Consider the following 18,994-nt stretch of genomic DNA (forward strand, 5'->3'; position numbering starts at 1 on the left):
TGTGTTCATTATATTAAGGTACGTTCCCTGTATTTCCACTTTGATAAGAGCTTTTATCATGAATTTTGTCAAAATGCTTTTCTGTTCCTATTGAGATTATCATGTGGTTTTTGTATTTCCTTTTGCTAATGTCATGTATCACATTGTTTAACCTATACATATTGAACCATTCTTGTTGCCATGAAGTTAATCCAACTTGATTATGGTATATGATCTTTTAAAGTATTGTTGGATTTGATGTGCTAATATTTTGTTGAGGATTTTTACATGTATACTCACCAAAGATATTGACTTGTAATATTCTTTTTTTGTAGTGTCTTTGTATGGAGAATACTCTTGAGAGTCTCTTGGACTGCAAGGAGATCCAACCAGTCCATTCTGAAGGAGATCAGCCCTGGGATTTCTTTGGAAGAAATGATGCTAAAGCTGAAACTCCAGTACTTTGGCCACCTCATGCAAAGAGTTGACTCATAGGAAAAGACTCTGATGCTGGGAGGGACTGAGGGCAGGAGGAAAAGGAGATGACAGTGGATGAGATGGCTGCATGGCATCACTGACTCGATGGTCGTGAGTCTGAGTGAACTCCGGGAGTTGGTGATGGACAGGGAAGCCTGGCGTGCTGCGATTCATGGTGTCACAAAGAGTCAGAGACGACTGAGAGACTGAACTGACTGACTGACTGATTGTATCGTTTTGGTATCAGGGTAATAGCTGACTCGTAAAATGAATTTGCTAGATTTTCCTCTGCTTAAATTTTTGGGAACAGTTTGAGAAGGATAGGTATAAATTTTTCTTCATGTTTGGTAGTACTCCTCAAGGAAGCCATCCAGTTCTGGTTATTTGTTTCCGTGTGTGCTCAGTCACTCAGTGATGTTTGATTCCTTATGACCCTATGAACTGTAGCCATCTAGACTGGTCAGTCCGTGGGATTCTCTTGGCTGGAATACTGGAATGGGTTGCCATTTCCTCTCCCAGGGGTCATTTGTTTGCTGAAAGTTTTAAATTTACAGATTCGATTTCACTTTTAGTGATTTCTGCTTCTCCTTGACTCAGTCTTGACTGGCTATATGCTTCCAGAAATCTGTGCATTTCTTCTAGGTTGTTCAATTTATTGGCATATAATTTTATAATATTTTCTTATGATTTTTGTAGTTCTGTGGTATCAGTTATTATTTCTCCTATTTCATTACTTATATTGTTTATTTGGGTACTCTCTTTTTTCTTCTTGGTGAGACTGACCAAAATACATATTTTGTGTGTCCTGCAGCTGATTATATGTTTCCTTCATTAGGTTGGGAAAGTTTTTAACCATAATTTATTCAAATACATTTTTGATTCCTTTCTTTCTCTCTCTCCCCCTTCTGGAAATCTTATAATGTGTATGGCACACTTTATATTATTTTATAGGTTTCCTATGTTGCTTTCATTTTTAATTTGTCTTTTTGTTTTCTGTTCTGATTAGATGATTCCCATTATTCTGTCATCCAATATGTATTCTGTGTCATTTAGTTGACTACTCATTGTTTCTAAGGGAGAAGGAAATGGCAATCCATTCTAGTACTCTTGCCTGGAAAATCCCATGGATGGAGGAGCCTAGTAGGCTGCAGTCCATGGGGTCACTAGGAGTCAGACACGACTGAGCGACTTCACTTTCACTTTCATGCATTGAAGAAGGAAATGGCAACCCACTCCAGTATTTTTGCCTGGAGAATCCCAGGGATGGGGTAGCTTGGTGGGCTGCCATCTATGGAGTTGCACAGAGTCAGACACGACTGAAGCAACTTAGAAGAAGCAGCATTGTTTCTAAAGTGCTTTTTATCTCAGAAATTGAATTGTCTACTTTTGATTGGTTCTTCTTTATAGTTTCTAATTCCATGTTAAAATGATTTATGTTTAATTTATCCAAAGAAAACATACAGATGGCCAAAAAGCATACAAAAAGATGCTTATTATTGTAATTAGTACAGAAATGCAAATTAAAAACTACATTGAGGTATCACCTCACATTGGTGAAAATGTCTATCCTTATAAATTTATAAGTAACAATGGCTGAAGAGGGTGTAGAGAAAAGGGGATGCTCCTACACTGTTGATGGAATGTAAACTGGTAAAAATTGGAGAAGGCAATGGCACCCCACTCCAGTGCTTTTGCCTAGAAAATCCCGTGGATGGAGGAGCCTAGTAGGCTGCAATCCACAGGGTCACTAGAGTTGGGCACGACTGAGTGACTTCACTTTCACTTTTCACTTTCATGCATTGGAGAAGGAAATGGCAACCCACTCCAGTGTTCTTGCCTGGAGAATCCCAGGGACGGGAAGCCTGGTGGGCTGCCGTCTGTGGGGTGACACAGAGTCGGACACGACTAAAGCGACACAGCAGTAGCAGCAAACTGGTAAAACCACTATGGAGAATAGTATGGAGGTTCCTTAAAAAAATAAGAAATAGGGTTTTCATATAATCTGGTGGTCTCAGTCCTGGGCATTTATCTGGAAAGATAAAAACTCTAATTCAAAATGTTACCTGCACCCCAATGTTCATAGGAACACAATTTATAGTAGCCTCACCAACTCAATGGACATGAGTTTGGGTGAACTCCAGGAGTTGGCGATAGACAGGGAGGCCTGGTGTGCTGTGGTTCATGGGGTCACAAAGAGTCAGATACAACAGAAAGACTGAACTGAACTGAACTAAGACATAAACACAACCTAAATGTCCCTCAAATGTTGAATGGATAAAGATGCCAAATATATATATGTATATGTTTATACATGTATACATACACACACATATATATATAGTATGTATAATTGTATTATATACAATAGAATATTTTTCAGGCATAAAAAAAAGAATGAAATAATGCTATTTTCACATGGATGGACCTAGAAATTATTATACTGAGTAAAGTAAGGCAGAAAGAGAAAGGTTAATATCATATGATATCACTTATATGTGGAATCTAAAATATGACAAATGAAAACTTAACTCAAAAACAGACACAAACACACACACATATAGAGAATATATTTGTAATTTCCAATGGGGAGGAAGATTTAGGGAAGCATTAGATTATGAGTTTGGGTCTAGCACATGAAAAGTGTTGCATATGTAGAATAGATAAACAGCATGGTCCTATTGTGCAGCACAAGAGACTGTGTTACATATCCTATAATACATCATTATGGAAAATCATTTAAAAATATGTGTTTAGATCAATTATCTCTCTTAATTCTGTTAACATTTTTATTACCGAATTTGAACTCATAGTCTGTACACTGATTATCTGTTTAATTATTTTTCTCTTGCTTTTTCAATTGAAAGTAGCTCCTCTACCTTTTATTTTACCTGATTTCCTCTGTATTTATCAATTTAGGTGAAGCAGTTACCTATTGTGATCTTGAAAGTGTATTTTTATGTGGGAATATCCTTATAGTCCAAATTGGGAAAGGAGTATGTCAAGGCTATATATTGTCACCCTGCTTATTTAACTTATATGCAGAGTGCATCACGTGAAATGTCAGGCTGGATGAAGCAGAAGCTGGAATCAAGATTGCCGGGAGAAATATCAATAACCTCAGATATGACACCATCTTTATGGCAGAAAGTGAAGAACTAAAGAGTCCCATTCATGAAAATGAAAGAGGAGAGTGAAGAAGCTGGATAAAGCTCATCATTCAAAAATGAAGATCATGGCATCTGGCCCCATCACTTCATGGTAGATAGATGGGGAAACAATAGAAATAGTGACAGGCTTCATTTTCTTGGGCTCCAAAATCACTGCAGATGGTGACTGCAGCCATGAAATTAAAAGACACATGCTCCTTGGAAGAAAAGTTATGACCAACCTAGACAGCATATTAAAAACAGAGACTTTACTTTGCCAAAAGCCGTCTGTCTAGTCAAAGCTATGGTTTTTCCAGTAGTCACATATGGATGTGAGAGTTTGACCATAAAGAAAGCTGAGTGCCAAAGAATTGACGTTTTTGAACTGTGGTGTTGGGGAATACTCTTGAGAGTCCCTTGGAAAGCAAGTCCAATCAAACCTAAAGGTTTGAATATCTTGAATATCCATTGGAAGGACTGATGCTGAAACTGAAGCTCCAATGCTTTGACCACCTTATGGGAAGAGCTGACTCATTAGAAAAGACCCTGGTTCTGGGAAAGATTGAGGGCAGGAGAAAAAGGGGGCAACAGAGGTGATAGTGGCTAGCATACCCTGAGAAAAGTGTGACTGGCATCCACATCACCTTGATGGGAGTGTGTCTAGTGTTGAAGAAAGTAGAGCCTGTGCAGTGTGTGAGGTGAGACTTGCTCTCTGCTCAGCGACAGTCACAGTCTTGTCTCAGGTGGGTTCTGCTCCCATATTACTGGAGAAGAACCCCTTAGGTTCAGGCTCAAGGTGACTCTGTTCCCTTTAAGTGTGTGCTTTTCATTCTTTGCACACTAGAACTTTTGCCCTAATGGAGGAGAGCACTAAAGTGAGGTTTATATACTTACAGGTATGATGTAGATATCTGTGGCTCCTTTCAGACACAGCCCAAGGTGGCATCTATTTCCCTGTTGTCCTCCCAGATCTAGGGCAAAATTATGGTATGGAGCAGGTGGGGCTGGAGCATTTTTTTGACTGTAACTGTAAGTCAGAGCTTTGTTTTCATGGGAATTGAAGACAATGCACCACCCTCAAAAGTCTGGGCTTCTGAGGCACTGTTTTGGTAATGATCAAAAATAGCCACCATCGTCCCACCTAGAATCCTCAGGTCCCAGGTTCTAGATTGAACTTATTCCCAGGAGCCGGCCTTTTCTAGACACAGTGTGAAGCTGTAGTGTGGACTGAGTGAGATCTGAGTATTTACTCAGGTTGGTTTGAGGAGCGCAGTAGGGCTGCAACTACGGGGGTGGACTTTTCTCTGTCCTGTTTGGTGTCAAGCAAGCAAGTATCCATGTATTCCTCCTTGCCAGGCTTTCTTTCTGCCCTAACATTCTCCAAACAGTCACAGGATCTTTTCTACTCTGCTTAGGACACCCTGGACTGGGAAACTCAGTCTGTGGTTTGACCTGCCCACTCTGCCCAGGTCATCTTCTTTTTCCTCTTAGTCCCTTCCCAGGAGAAGGCAATGTCAACCAACTCCAGTACTCTGGCCTGGAAAATCCCATGGATGAAAGAGCCTGGTAGGCTGCAGACCATGGGGTCGCTAAGAGTTGGACACAACTGAGTGACTTCACTTTCATGCATTGGAGAAGGAAATGGCAACCCACTCCAGTGTTCTTGCCTGGAGAATCCCAGGGATGGGGAGCCTGGTGGAATAGAAAATACCAAAACATATAAAGTGTTCAACAGAGTTTAATGTGTTAGAGAAACTTGAAGTTGTAAACACTGAAAAGTTTCCATTGGATGGAGACCGTCATTAAAGCTTCATAAGAACAGGTTCACCTGTGTGGCTGGGGAGAGACAGCAAACTTCAGGATGCTAAAAAATGAAGGAAAGCTGAGGAAATGCAGTGAACTCTTACTGCTTTTCAAGACTTTTCTGACAATAGAAGAGAAAAAGCTAGGTAATTAGAAGGGATGCTATGTTAAAGGTGAAAGGAGAGTCAGGAGCTTGAAACAGAAGTGTGGAGAAAAACTGGCCTCCTTGGAGTGAGCTGAGGTTTAGAGAGAATGAAGTAAAAAGTGAATTGAGATATTTACAATGTGCATTGTTTAGTGGTAGGAGGCATATAAGATCTCTACCACTAACTACAGGAACCTTGATAAAATTTTCTTAGATAAACCATGGTCATGGAGGCATGTAGTAAGAAAAGTAAAGAGGAAGAAAGGGATGCAGCTTGTATTCTTTGTTTGAATAAATATCAGTAAAAAAATGTATTACATTGAGATTAATTATAAATATAGATTATATTAAAATATTTAGTGCCTGCATAGTATCCATAGAAAAAAAATTAAAAATAAAATTGGAAAAGGAGAGAAATCAAGATGGAGACATAAGGGGATCTGGAGCTCATTGCTCCCTCCAAACCCACAAATACATAAAAAATTAATCTATACGTGGGAAAAAATCTCATGGAAAATTAACTGGAAACTCACAGAAGAATTCATGTGGGTCACAAAGAGTCGGACACGACTGAGTGACTGATCTGATCTGATCTGATTCTGTTGCCTTCACTATTTCCATGCCCTCCTGAGCATGTAGTTCCATACTTTTGACCACTTATTCTATGTTTTGCTCTGAAATTTTCCCCCTCTTCCCACTCTGTAATTGTGATTCTTTCCATGTTTCTATCCTTAATCTATTTTCCTTCACATGTTCTCGTTGTGTAATTTTATCCATTTTTATGATTAAGTTTTTTTTTTTTTTGAATGTAGAGTTTTAAAACAGGTTTTTCTGTATGCAGATCGATATAGTATATTTTTTCCATTTCTCCTTTATTCTCCTTTATTCTCCTTTTCTTCTTTATTCAGGTATTTTTAAGGCCTCCTCAGACAACCTTTTTGCATTTTTTTTCTTGGGAATGGCCTTGATCACTGGCTCCTGTACAATGTCAGGAGCCCTCAGTCCATAGTTCTTCAGGCACTCTGTCTATCAGATTTAATCCCTTGAATCTACTTGTCACTTTCACTGTATAATCATAAGGGATTTGATTTAGGTCATACCTGAATGGTCTAGTGGCTTTCCCTACTTTCTTCAATTTAGGTCTGAATTTTGCAATAAGGAGTTCATGATCTGAGCCACAGTCATCCCTTGGTGATAAAAATGTATCCATTTTAATGATTTAAGTACCTAACATTCTTGAAAAAAAATATATATATATATAATGATGTCCCACTACCTACGGAATCATCTTTCTTTCAGGCACATCACACATAATGAACCCTTATTATGTTCAGGGTATATACTTACACCAAGAAAGTTCATATATTTTTACTCATTATTTGTTGTACAGTATTACTCTTATTAAATCTTTACTACAGTCCTTCAAGAAAGGGTTAATTGTTCCCATTGGTTTTCCTGGTGGCAGAGATAGTAAAGAATCTGCCTGCAGTGCAGGAGACCTGGATTTGATCACTGGGTGGGGAAGATACCTTGGAGAAGGGAATGGATACCCACTCCAGTATTCTTGTCTGGAAAATCCTGTGAACAGAGGACCTTGGTGTGGTCCATGGGGTCACAAAGTCAGAACGTGATTGAACAACTAAGCACACATTCCCACTGTTATTTAAAAAAAAAAAAAGCCAATCCCAAGCTCAAAGAATGACAGTAAATTTTGCAGATATAACCTTGCTGATTAATGTCAAGACAAGATTGAGAAGTGAGGTTTTTATAATTCCATAGTTTATAACCTTTCCATTATCAATTTTACCTTCCTAGTACCTATGCTCAAAGGGCTTACATTCTTGCTGAGTAGCTGGCATATATAAAAGTCTGACATTCAAAAGTCTAAATCATAAACTACCCCTTAACTGATCCCTGCATAATCACACTCATTTCAGCTTTCAAATTTTTTTTTTTTTTTTTTGCCATGGAAGTAGTGAAAAATTATTCAAAGTCTATCCAAACTTAAGTCACTTGTTCATCTTTATTATGAAGCTTTATTTGGACCTTGCTATCAATATTGAGTGCTGCTTTCCCATTTTGACCCTTTACAAAAATTTTCTTTCAGTTCAAATTCTAGAATTCTCTATTTTGTTACTCCATAATTTCTTATTTTACTTGGGGGAGATCTCAAATACAGTTAAGAGCTTGTGGTGGTTAAAGACTTTGGCTTTGCTGCTGTATGTATATATATTAGAAAGGCATTGCAAATAACTGCTACTCATAAGTTCATTCTTAATTTTATTGAATTTTAAGTTGAATTGAATTGCTTTGTGACCTATATTAATGCTATATAATGGAGAGAAAGCTTAGTAATATAAAACTAATTCTGGTATACAAAGAAAGCAACAAATGATTATATAAATTTGTAACAGAAAGTATTTTTGCAACTATTCCAAGCTCAGTAAATCAAAAAATAGCTTGCCAGATGTGACTCCTACTTTTCTATAAAATTCATCATTTTCTACATGCATTTAAAAAGAAGGAGCAGGCTCCAGGAGTTGGTGATGGACAGGGAAGCCTGTCGGCTGCAGTCCTTGGAATCACAGAGTTGGATATGACTGAGCGATTGAACTAAACTAAACTGAAAGAAATAATTCTGCAAATAGCAACACACAAAGAAAATTAGCCCTTGCTCCTATTTACCATTTATCTATTTAATCATCAATATCTGCTGCTGCCGCTAAGTCACTTCAGTCGTGTCCAACTCTGTGCGACCCCATAGACGGCAGCCCACCAGGCTCCCTCGTCCCCGGGATTCTCAAGGCAAGAACACTGGAGTGGGTTGCCATTTCCTTCTCCAATGCATGAAAGTGAAAAGTGAAAGTGAAGTCGCTCAGTCGTGTCCGACTCTTTGCTACCCCATGAATCGCAGCATGCCAGGCCTCCCTGTCCATCACCAACTCCCGGGGTTCACTCAGACTCAGTCCATCGAGTCAGTGATGCCATCCAGCCATCTCATCCTCTGTCGTCCCCTTCTCCTCCTGCCCCCAATCCCTCCCAGCATCAGAGTCTTTTCCAATGAGTCAACACTTCGCATGAGGTGGCCAAAGTACTGGAGCTTCAGCTTTAGCATCATTCCTTCCAAAGAAATCCCAGGGATGATCTCCTTCAGAATGGACTGGTTGGATCTCCTTGCAGTCTAAGGGACTCTCAAGAGTCTTCTCCAACACATTTCAAAAGCATCAATTCATCAGCACTCAGCTTTCTTCACAGTCCAACTCTCACATCCATACATGACTACTGCAAAAACCATAGCCTTGACTAGATGGACCTTTGTTGGCAAAGTAATGTCTCAGCTTTTCAACATGCTATCTAGGTTGCTCATAACTTTCCTTCCAAGGAGTAAACGTCTTTTAATTTCATGGCTGCAGTCACCATCTGCAGGGATTTTGGAGCCCCCCAAAATAAAGTCTGACACTGTTTCCACTGTTTCCCCATCTATTTCCCATGAAGTGATGGGACCGGATGCCATGATCTTCGTTTTCTGAATGTTGAATTTTAAGCCAGTTTTTTCACTCTCCTCTTTTACCTTCATCAAGAGGCTTTTGAGTTCCTCTTCACTTTCTGTCATAAGGGTGGTGTCATCTGCATATCTGAGGTTATTGATATTTCTCCTGGCAATCTTGATTCCAGCTTGTGCTTCTTCCAGCCCAGCGTTTCTCATGATGTACTCTGCATATAAGTTAAATAAGCAGGGTGACAATTATATTTGTATAAAACACACCTGATTATGGACATTGAGTTGAGTTGAGAAAAATTTTAATTTCTGAAAAAATAGGCGTTAATATTGCAATGATTTTTGATGTTGATTCAGTAACAATAAATGATTGAAGATTATGTTAATGTAGCATTTTTAATAAACATAGGCTAAATGTTCAACAAAGCTTAAATTTTAAGTTAAACTTGATGGCTTTTAGAAGTAACAAGCACTCCTTTGAAACTTCCCTGTCTCTTCATTATTACGATATTAATTAATACTTACTCAATCCCTCCGATGACAGACCCTCTCTCCCTACACTATTTCTTGTTCAGACAAACCTCTACTTTGTTTCTATCACAATATTTTTGTTGTTGCTCAGTCACTCAGTCATGTCTGATTCTTTGTAACCCCATAAGCAGCAGCACTCTAGGCTTCCCTGCCCTTCACTATCCCCCTGAGTTTGCTCAAATTCATGTCAATTTAATCATTCAAACACTTAATCCTCTGTCACCCCCTTTTCCTCCTGCACTCAATCTTTCCCAGTATCAGGGTCTTCTCTAATGAGCCAACTCTTCACATTGGTGGCTTTTCAGCTTCATCATAAGTTCTTCCAAGGAATATTCAGAGTTGATTTTCTTTAACATTGATTGACTGGTTTGATCTACTTATTCTCCAAGGAACTCTCAAGAGTCTTCTCCAGTGTCACAGTTTGATACAAGCAACTTTTCAATGCTCAGCCTTCTTTATGGCCCAACTCTCACATCTGCACATGACAACTGGAATTATATGCCTCCAAAATAATGTTTTCAGCTCAAAATTATCACATAAAGATATTTTAGTTACTACTTTATCTAAGAAACCTGGCCATATGAATCTTGGTTTAAAAATAATCTGTTTTCTTATGTTCTCATGTATTGTCCACAGCCATATTTTATTACAGTGAATTTCATAACCTTGGTGTTTGTAAAATTCATAGGGATATTTGCAAAAATGCATGTCTCTAGCTTGTATTCTCCTGGAGAAGATCATGGCAACCCACTCCAGTATTCTTGCCTGGAGAATCTCCAGGGGCAAAGGAGCCTGGCAGACTATACAGTCCATGGGGGTCACAAAAAGTCAGACATGACTGAGCATCTAGGCACAGCCTGTATTCTAGAATTATCCAACAGTTCTTGGGGAAAGCTGATACATATGAATTTTAAATAAATATTCCTCATAATTCTGATATTGGTAATATGATTTAATTGTGAAATAAACAATGAGAAACTCTGGTCCTTAATATTTACTCTTGATAACTCTTTCCAGGCTTAATATTTATTCTTGATAACAGTTTCTCAGACTCAGGTGAGGGATGGTGGAGTAAAAGGATGTGTGCTCATCTTCTCCTGGGAGAACTCCAAAATTACAATTCACTGCTGAACAACCATTGATAAGGATAATGTTGGATCCCACCAAAAAAGTATACCCCATGTTCAAGGGCAAAAGGGGATCCCCAATAAGATGGTAGGAGAGGCAAAGTCAAGTTTAGAATCAAATGCCATACCCGTCAGAGATGCTCAGAGGGCTCAAACAGATCCTTGTGTATACCAGGACCCAGAGACACCACAGAGACTGAACCAGACCTGCCGTTGAGTGTTTGAGTGTCTCCTGTGGAGGTATGGATCAGCAGTGGCTTGCCACAGGGGCGGGGCTCTGGGTACAGCAGATCTAGGTCACACACATGTGTCATGAGCCCTCTTGGAAGAGGTTACCATTAACCCCACCATAAAGCTGCTCAGCAGATGACCCACAAATTGCAGAACAATTACAACAAAGAAATTCTCACACTGTTAAGAAAGTTATAGGACCCACAACAGATTTCCCAACCTGGGGATCTGGCAAAGGAACTGGCTTATGGGGTTACAAAAGGAACTGGCAAAGGTTCCCTGAGAATCCCCAGGGTATTTGACTTTGGAGGCCAGTGGGATTTGATTACAAAACTTACACAGAACTGGGGAAACAGATACTTGGAGGGCACAAACAAAATCTTGTGCACACCAGTGGTCATGTACAGATGTGAGAGTAAGGCCATAAAGAAGGCTTAGCACTGAAGAATTGATTGTATCAAGCTGTGGTAGTGGAGAGTTCCTTGGAACCAGTACCCAGGAGAAAGGGGCAGTGATCCCACAAGAGACTGACCTAGATTTGCCTGTGAGAGTTCCAGAGTCTCTGGTGGAAGCATGGGTTGGTGAAGGCCTGGTGCAGGGTCAGGGGCAGTGCACGTGGTGGTGCGTGCACAGGACATTTTGAAGGAGGGCGCCATTATCTTCCTTACCTCCACCACGATTTCCTCTCAGGTCAAACAACAGGGAGGGAAACAGCCCCATCCATCAACAGAAATTGGATTAAAGATTTACTGAGCATGACCCTGACCATCAGAACAAAACCCAGTTTACCCACAGTCAGTCTCTCCAATCAGGAAGCTTACAGAAGCCTCTTATCCTTATGAGAAGGCAGACAGGATGAAAACCACAACACAGAAAGCTAATCAAACTGATCACATAGAGCACAACCTTGCCTAACTCAATGAAGCTATGAGCCATACCATGTAGGGTTACCCAAGATGTGGGTCATGGTGGAGAGTTTTCACAATATGTGGTCAACTGGAGAAGGGAATGGAAAAACACTTCAGTATTCTTGCCTTGAGAACCCCAGGAACAATACGAAAAGGCAAAAAGATAGGATACTGAAAGATGAACTCCCCAGGTTGGTAGGTGCCCAATATGCTACTTGAGAAGAGTGGAGAAATAACTCCAGAAAGAATGAAGAGATGAAACCAAAGCAAAAACAATGCCAAGCTGTGGATGTGACTGGTGGTGGAAGTAAAGTCTGATGCTGTAAAGAATAATTTTGCATAGGAACATGGAATATTAGGTACATGAATCAAGGCACATTGAAAGTGGTCAAACAGGAGAAGATGGCAAGAGTGAACACTGACATTTTAGGAATCAGTGAACTAAAATGGACTGGAATGGGAGAATTTAACTCAGATGACCATTAAGTCTACTATTGTGGGCAAGAATCCCTTAGAAGAAATGGAGTAGCCCTCATATTCAACAAAAGGGCCCAAAATGCAGCCTTTGTGTGCAATCTCAAATGACAGAATGATCTCTGTTCATTTCCAAGGCAAACCATTTAATATCTCAGTAATCCAAGTCTTTGCCTCAACCATTAATGCTGAAGAAGCTGAATTTGAACTGTTCTATGAACACCTACAAGACCTTCTAGAACTAATACCCCCAAAATGACATGTTTTTCATCATAGGTGACTGGAATGCAAAAGTAGGAAGTAAAGAAATGCCTGGAGTAACAGACAAATTTGGCTTTGGAGTACAGAATGAAGCAGGGCAGGCCACTTCTTTACAAACTGAGCTATCAGGGAAGTCCTAGACCATTCATTTTTGCCAAGAGAACACACTGGTGATAGCAAACACCCTCTTCCAACAGCACAGGAGAAGACTCTATACATGGACATCACCATATGGTCAACACTGAAATCAGATTGATTATATTCTCTGCAGCCAAAGATGGAGAAGCTCTATACAGTCAGCAAAAACAAGACTGGGAGGTGATTGTGGCTCAGATCATGAACTCCTTATTGCAAAATTAAGAGTTAAATTGAAGAAAGTAGGGAAAACCACTAGCACATTCAGTTATGAAAGTGAAAGTCTCTCAGTCATGTACGACTCTTTGTGATCCCAGATACTGTATAGTTCATGGAATTATCCAGGTTAGAATACTGGAGTGAATAGCCTTTCCCTTCTCCAGAGGATCTTCCAAATGCAGGGATTGAACCCAGGTCTCCAACATTGCAGGTGAATTCTTTACCAGCTGAGCCAAAAGGTAAGCCCAAGAATACTGAAAGTGGTAGCCTATCCCTTCTCAGGCAGATCTTTCCATCCCAGGAATCGAACTGGTGTCTCCTGCATTGCAGGTGGATTCTTTACCAACGGAGCTAACAGGGAAGCCCCAGACCATTTGGATATGACCTAAATCAAATTTCTTATGATTATACAGTGGAGTTAACAAATAGATTCAAGGGATTGTATCTAATAGGCAGAATTACTGAAGAACTATGGACTGAGAGGTTCATGACATTGTACAGGAGGCAGTGATCAAGACCATACCTAAGATAAAGAAATTTAAAAAAGGCAAAATGGTTGTCAGAGGAGGCCTTACAAATAGCTGAGAAAAGAAGAAATGCTAAAGGCAAAAGAAAAAAGAAAGATATATCCATTTAAATGTAGATTTCCAAAGAATAGTGCTAAGAGATAAAAAAGCTTTAGTCAGTGATCAATGCAAAGAGATGGAGGAAAACAATAGAATGGGAAAGACTAGAGATCTTTTCAAGAAAATTAGCGATATCAAAGGAATATTTCATGCAAAGATGTGCACAATAAAGGACAGAAATAGTATGGTCCTAACAGAAGCAGAAGATACTAAGAAGAGGTGGCAAGAATACACAGAGGACCTATACAAAAAAGATTTTCATAACCCAGAGACCACAATGGTATAATCACTCATCTAGACTCAGACATCCTGGAATGTGAAGTCAAATGCACCTAATGAAGCATCACTAAGAACAAAGCTAATGGAAGTGATGGAATTCCAGTTGAGCTATTTCAAATGCTAAAAGATGAACTGGAAAAGGTCAGTTTTCATTCCAATCTCAAAGAAAGACAATGCCAAATAATTTTCAAACTACCTCACAATTGCACTCATCTCACACGCTAGCAAAGTAATGATCAAAATTGTCCAAGCCAAGCTTCAACGTGAACTGAAAACTTCCAAATGTTAAAGCTGGATTTAATAAAGGTAGAGGAACCAGAGATCAATGGGCCAACATCGGTTGGATCATTGAAAAAGCAAGAGAGTTCCAGGAAAACATAGTTCTGCTTTATTGATGACACCAAAGCCTTTGACTGTATAAATCACAACAAACGGTGGGAAATTCTTCAAGAGATGGGAATACCATACCACCTAACCTGCTCCCTGAGAAATCTGTATGCCTGTCAAGAAGCAACAGTTAGAACTGGACATGAATAACAGACTGGATCTAAACAGGGAAACAAGAGCATCAAGGTTATATGTTGTCACCTTCTTTTTTAACTTATATGCAGAGTATATCATGAGAAATGCCAGGCTGCATGAAGCAGAAGCTAACATCAAGACTGCTGGGAGAAATATCAATAACTTCAGATATGCAGGTGACACCACCCTTATGGCAGAAAGTGAAGAAGAACTAAAGAGCCTCTTGATGAAAGTGAAAGAGGAGAGTGAAAAAATTGGCTTAAAACTCAACATTAAAAAAAAAAAAAAACTAAGATCATGGCATACGGTCCCATCACTTCATGGCAAATCGATGGAGAAACCATGGAAACAGTGACTGACTTTATTTTTTGGGCTTTAAAGTCCTGGCAGATGGTTACTGCAGCCATGGAATTAAAAGATGCATGCTGCTTTGAAGAAAAGCTATGACCAACTTCGACAGCATATTAAAAAGCAGAGACATGACTTTGCCAACAAAGGTCCATCTAGTCAAAGCTATGGCTTTTCTAGTCGTCATGTATGGATGTGAGAGTTGGACTCTAAAGAAAGCTGAGCACTGAAAAATTGATGCTTTTGAACTGTGGTGTTGGAGAAGACTCTTGAGAGTCCCTTGGAGTGCAAGGAGATCAAACCAGTCAATCCTAAAGGAAATCAGTCCTGAATATTCATCGGAAGGACTGATGCTGAAGCTGAAACTCCAATACTTTGGCCACCTGATGCAAAGAACTGACTCACTGGAAGAGACCCTGATGCTGGGAAAGAATCCAGGCAGGAGGAGAAGGGGAGAAAAAAGCATGAGATGGTTGGATAACATCACCGACTAAATCGACAAAAGTTTGAGCAAGCTTTGGAGTTCTTGGTGGACAGGGTAGCCTGACGTGCTGCAGTCCAAGGGGTCAGAAATAGTTGGACATGACTGAGTGACTGAACTCAACTGATATTCCTTACATTTAACCACAGTCAATACTCTCATAATTTCCTAGCTTTATTTTTCTTTTCTTTTTACTTTTTTTTTTAACTTTAAAATATTGTATTGGTTTTGCCATATATCAAAATGAATCCGCCACAGGTATACATGTGCTCCCCATCCTGAACCCTCCTTTCTCCTCCCTCCTCATACCATCCCTCTGGGTCGTCCCAGTGCACCAGCCCCAAGCATCCAGTATCGTGCATCGAACTTGGACTGGCGACTCGTTTCATATATGATATTATACATGTTTCAATGCCATTCTCCCAAATCATCCCACCCTCTCCCTCTCCCACAGAGTCCAAAAGACTGTTCTATACATCAGTGTCTCTTTTGCTCTCTCATATACAAGGTTATTGTTACCATCTTTCTAAATTCTATATATATGTGTTAGTATACTGTATTGGTGTTTTTCTTTCTGGCTTACTTCATTCTGTATAATAAACTCCAGTTTTACCCACCTCATTAGAACTGATTCAAATGTATTCTTTTTAATGGTTGAGTAATACTCCATTGTGTATATGTACCACAGCTTTCTTATCCATTCATCTGCTGATGGACATCTAGGTTGCTTCCATGTCCTGGCTATTATAAATAGTGCTGCGATGAACATTGGGGTACAGGTGTCTCTTTCAATTCTGTTTTTTTTTTTTTCATGGAATTATTCTGCTTCCTACTTCATATGACAGCTAGGCATATGGTGGGGTGTTTTTAGGCTCATTTCTATTTTGTAGCTTGTGTTAGATATTTGAAATTTGTCCTCTATGAAGAAGGTACTCTTCCCTTGTTTCATTTCATAGAAAAAGAGATTGAGATTTAGCTAGCTTTAGCAACTTATCCTTTGTCATAGTGAGTCCAAATGGAACAGAAATCTTCAAATCAGTTTATCCTTTTAACATTCTCAGTTCATTTCAGTCTCTCAGTCATGTCTGACTCTTTGCCACACCATGGACTGCAATGCACCAACTTCCCTGTCCATCAAGAACTCCCAGAGATTCTCAAACTCATGTCCATTGAGTCAGTGATGCCATCCAATCATTTCATCCTCTTTCGTCCCCTTCTCCTCCTGCTTTCAATGTTTCCTAGCATCAGGGTCTCTTCCAATGAGTTAGTTCTTTGCATCAGGTGGCCAAAATATTGAAGTTTCAGCTTAAGCATCAGTCCTTCCAATGAATATTCAGGACTGATTTCCTTTAAGATTAACTGGTTTGGTCTCCTTGCACTCCAAGAGACTCTCAAGAGTCTTCTCCAGTACCACAGTTCAAACCCATCAATTCCTAAAGTAGCTGATAACCAGGCTCAGGTCTAAACAATTTATTTAATGAAAACCGGGAAGGAAGAACATTCTAGACAGGAAGGCTAAGATGTGTTAAGACTGAAGATTGGGTAGCGTATGGGATGGTTGAATAAATAGAGCCCAATATGACTGAGATAGGTAGGTAGAGGAGAAAGATATGGGGGCAGATCAGGGCTGAAGAGGTAGGTGAAAGGGAAATCGTGCTTCGTCAGTGGAGAAACCTTGAAGGGCTTTAAACAGAAATTACTCCTTTATTTATAAGGACCCACTTATTTTCTAAAGCCAATCAAAATGTGATGATGAATATTTCTGGTAATGTGAATGTATTCCTTCTGGTCATGAAGGAATACAAATAGACTAAGGTAAGAAATGGCCTACTCAAACCACAGGCACAGACGGAGATGATTAATAGTTATGCTTTCTGCACTGCATGCTGGAGTTCCAATTTCTTTGAGAAGCATAAAGTGATTATAACACACAGATTTTACTATTTGTCTATATATGTTTCCCCCCCTACATGTGTTTTCTTTTTGAGATGTTTTCTGTTCATTAAAGGGCTGTTCTTCCAACAGTCCCTGTTTGCTAGAAATTATTTCTCTCAATTATTTAACTGGTTGTTATTATTTTAAGCAATTATTTAACTGGTTATTAAAATTTGGTAATTATCTTTGCCACATCCTGCTTTTGAGAAAGATGAAATACTAACATATAACATCTTTCTAGCAATGATGTACCAATTAGAAATCATTTGTTAATAAAATTTATTTATTTTAATTAGAGGCTGATTACTTTATAGTATTGTATTGCAGGATGGGGAACACGTGTACACCTGTGCCATGGCAGAATCATGTTGATATATGGCAAAACCAATTAGAAATATTGATCAGCACAAGTGTTACATGCTTGTTTGGAAGAGGGCAGAGTATCATCATACTTTGAACTGTCACTTGCTTTGGCATGCATTCTCAATATATTCCACACTTCAATGTCCTTTATTTGCTGATGTGGTCTCTACAAGTTTTATCAATTACTCAAGATATTATGCATTTCTTAATAGTCACAAAACGTAAGGAGATTTGATGTGCAAGTTTCCACTTGAACGTGAACAGAGGAAGTTGAGATTTGATTTTGAAATTGAAATATACTAGAGATGAAATATCACTAATTTATTAAGAAAAATAGATATGATTTTTCACTTTTACACAGTGCAGACTTGGATAAATTGCATATCCTTTTTGGACAAAATATTCTTAATCTGTAAAATAAATATTCAGAAAAATTTGCCTAGAATTAAAAAAAAAAAGTTGTTCTATAATTAAAAGGAGTTTCCCAAGTGTCTATAGTGGTAAGGAACTGGTCCATCAATGCAGGAGATACCAGAGACTCAAGTTTGATCCCTGGGTCAGGAAGATGACCTGGAGTAGGAAATGACAACCCACTCCAGCATTCTTGCCTGGAGAATCCCATGGACAGAGGAGGCTGGCAGGTTACAGTCTGTAGGGTCACAAACACTGGGGAATGATTGAAGTGATTCCAATAATAATAATGCTATTATTAGAATGCATGCACAGAATTAAAGTCCATGGTTCCAGGTGTATGTTATAGGCTTTAAGATTTAAGTAAATCAAGTATATAAACTATATTACATATTAAAGTTATCTAATTAATATTATTAAATAATTTTAAATGTCAACTTTTTTTAAGATCAAATATAAAGGAAAAGAAACATGCTTTCTATTCATTTATTTCAATGATTACTACTTTTTTGTGAATGGAATAATGCTGTATATGGGTCAAGAAGCAACAGAATCAGACATGGAACAGCTGAGTGGTTCAAAATTGGGAAAGAATACAGTATTGTCACCCTGGTTATTTAACTTATATGCAGAGAACATCTTGTGAAATGTCAGGCTGGATGAATCACAGACAAGGATTAAGACTGCTGGAAGAAATATCAACAAACTTCAGATATGTAGATGTGTGTGTGTCAGTTGCTCAGTCACATCATACTCTTTGTGACCCTGTGAACCCTAGCAGGCTCCTCTGTATGTATCTGTAGGTATGTAGATAATACCACTCTGTATATATCCATGGATATGCAGGTAATACCACTCTAATGGAAAAAAGAGCAGAGGAACTAAAGAGCTTCTTGTTGAGGGCGAAAGAAGAGAGTGAAAAAGCTGGCTTGAAACATACCTGTGGCAGATTCATTTTGATATTTGGCAAAACTAATACAATTATGTAAAGTTTTAAAATAAAATAAAATTTAAAAAAAAAGAAAAAGAAACTATGATGAAACTATGATCATGGCATCTGGTCCCATCGCTTCATGGCAGATAGAAAGGGAAAA

The sequence above is a fragment of the Bos indicus genome, chromosome 15, assembly GCF_029378745.1.
Source record: "Bos indicus isolate NIAB-ARS_2022 breed Sahiwal x Tharparkar chromosome 15, NIAB-ARS_B.indTharparkar_mat_pri_1.0, whole genome shotgun sequence".
Classification (NCBI taxonomy): Eukaryota; Metazoa; Chordata; class Mammalia; order Artiodactyla; family Bovidae; genus Bos; species Bos indicus.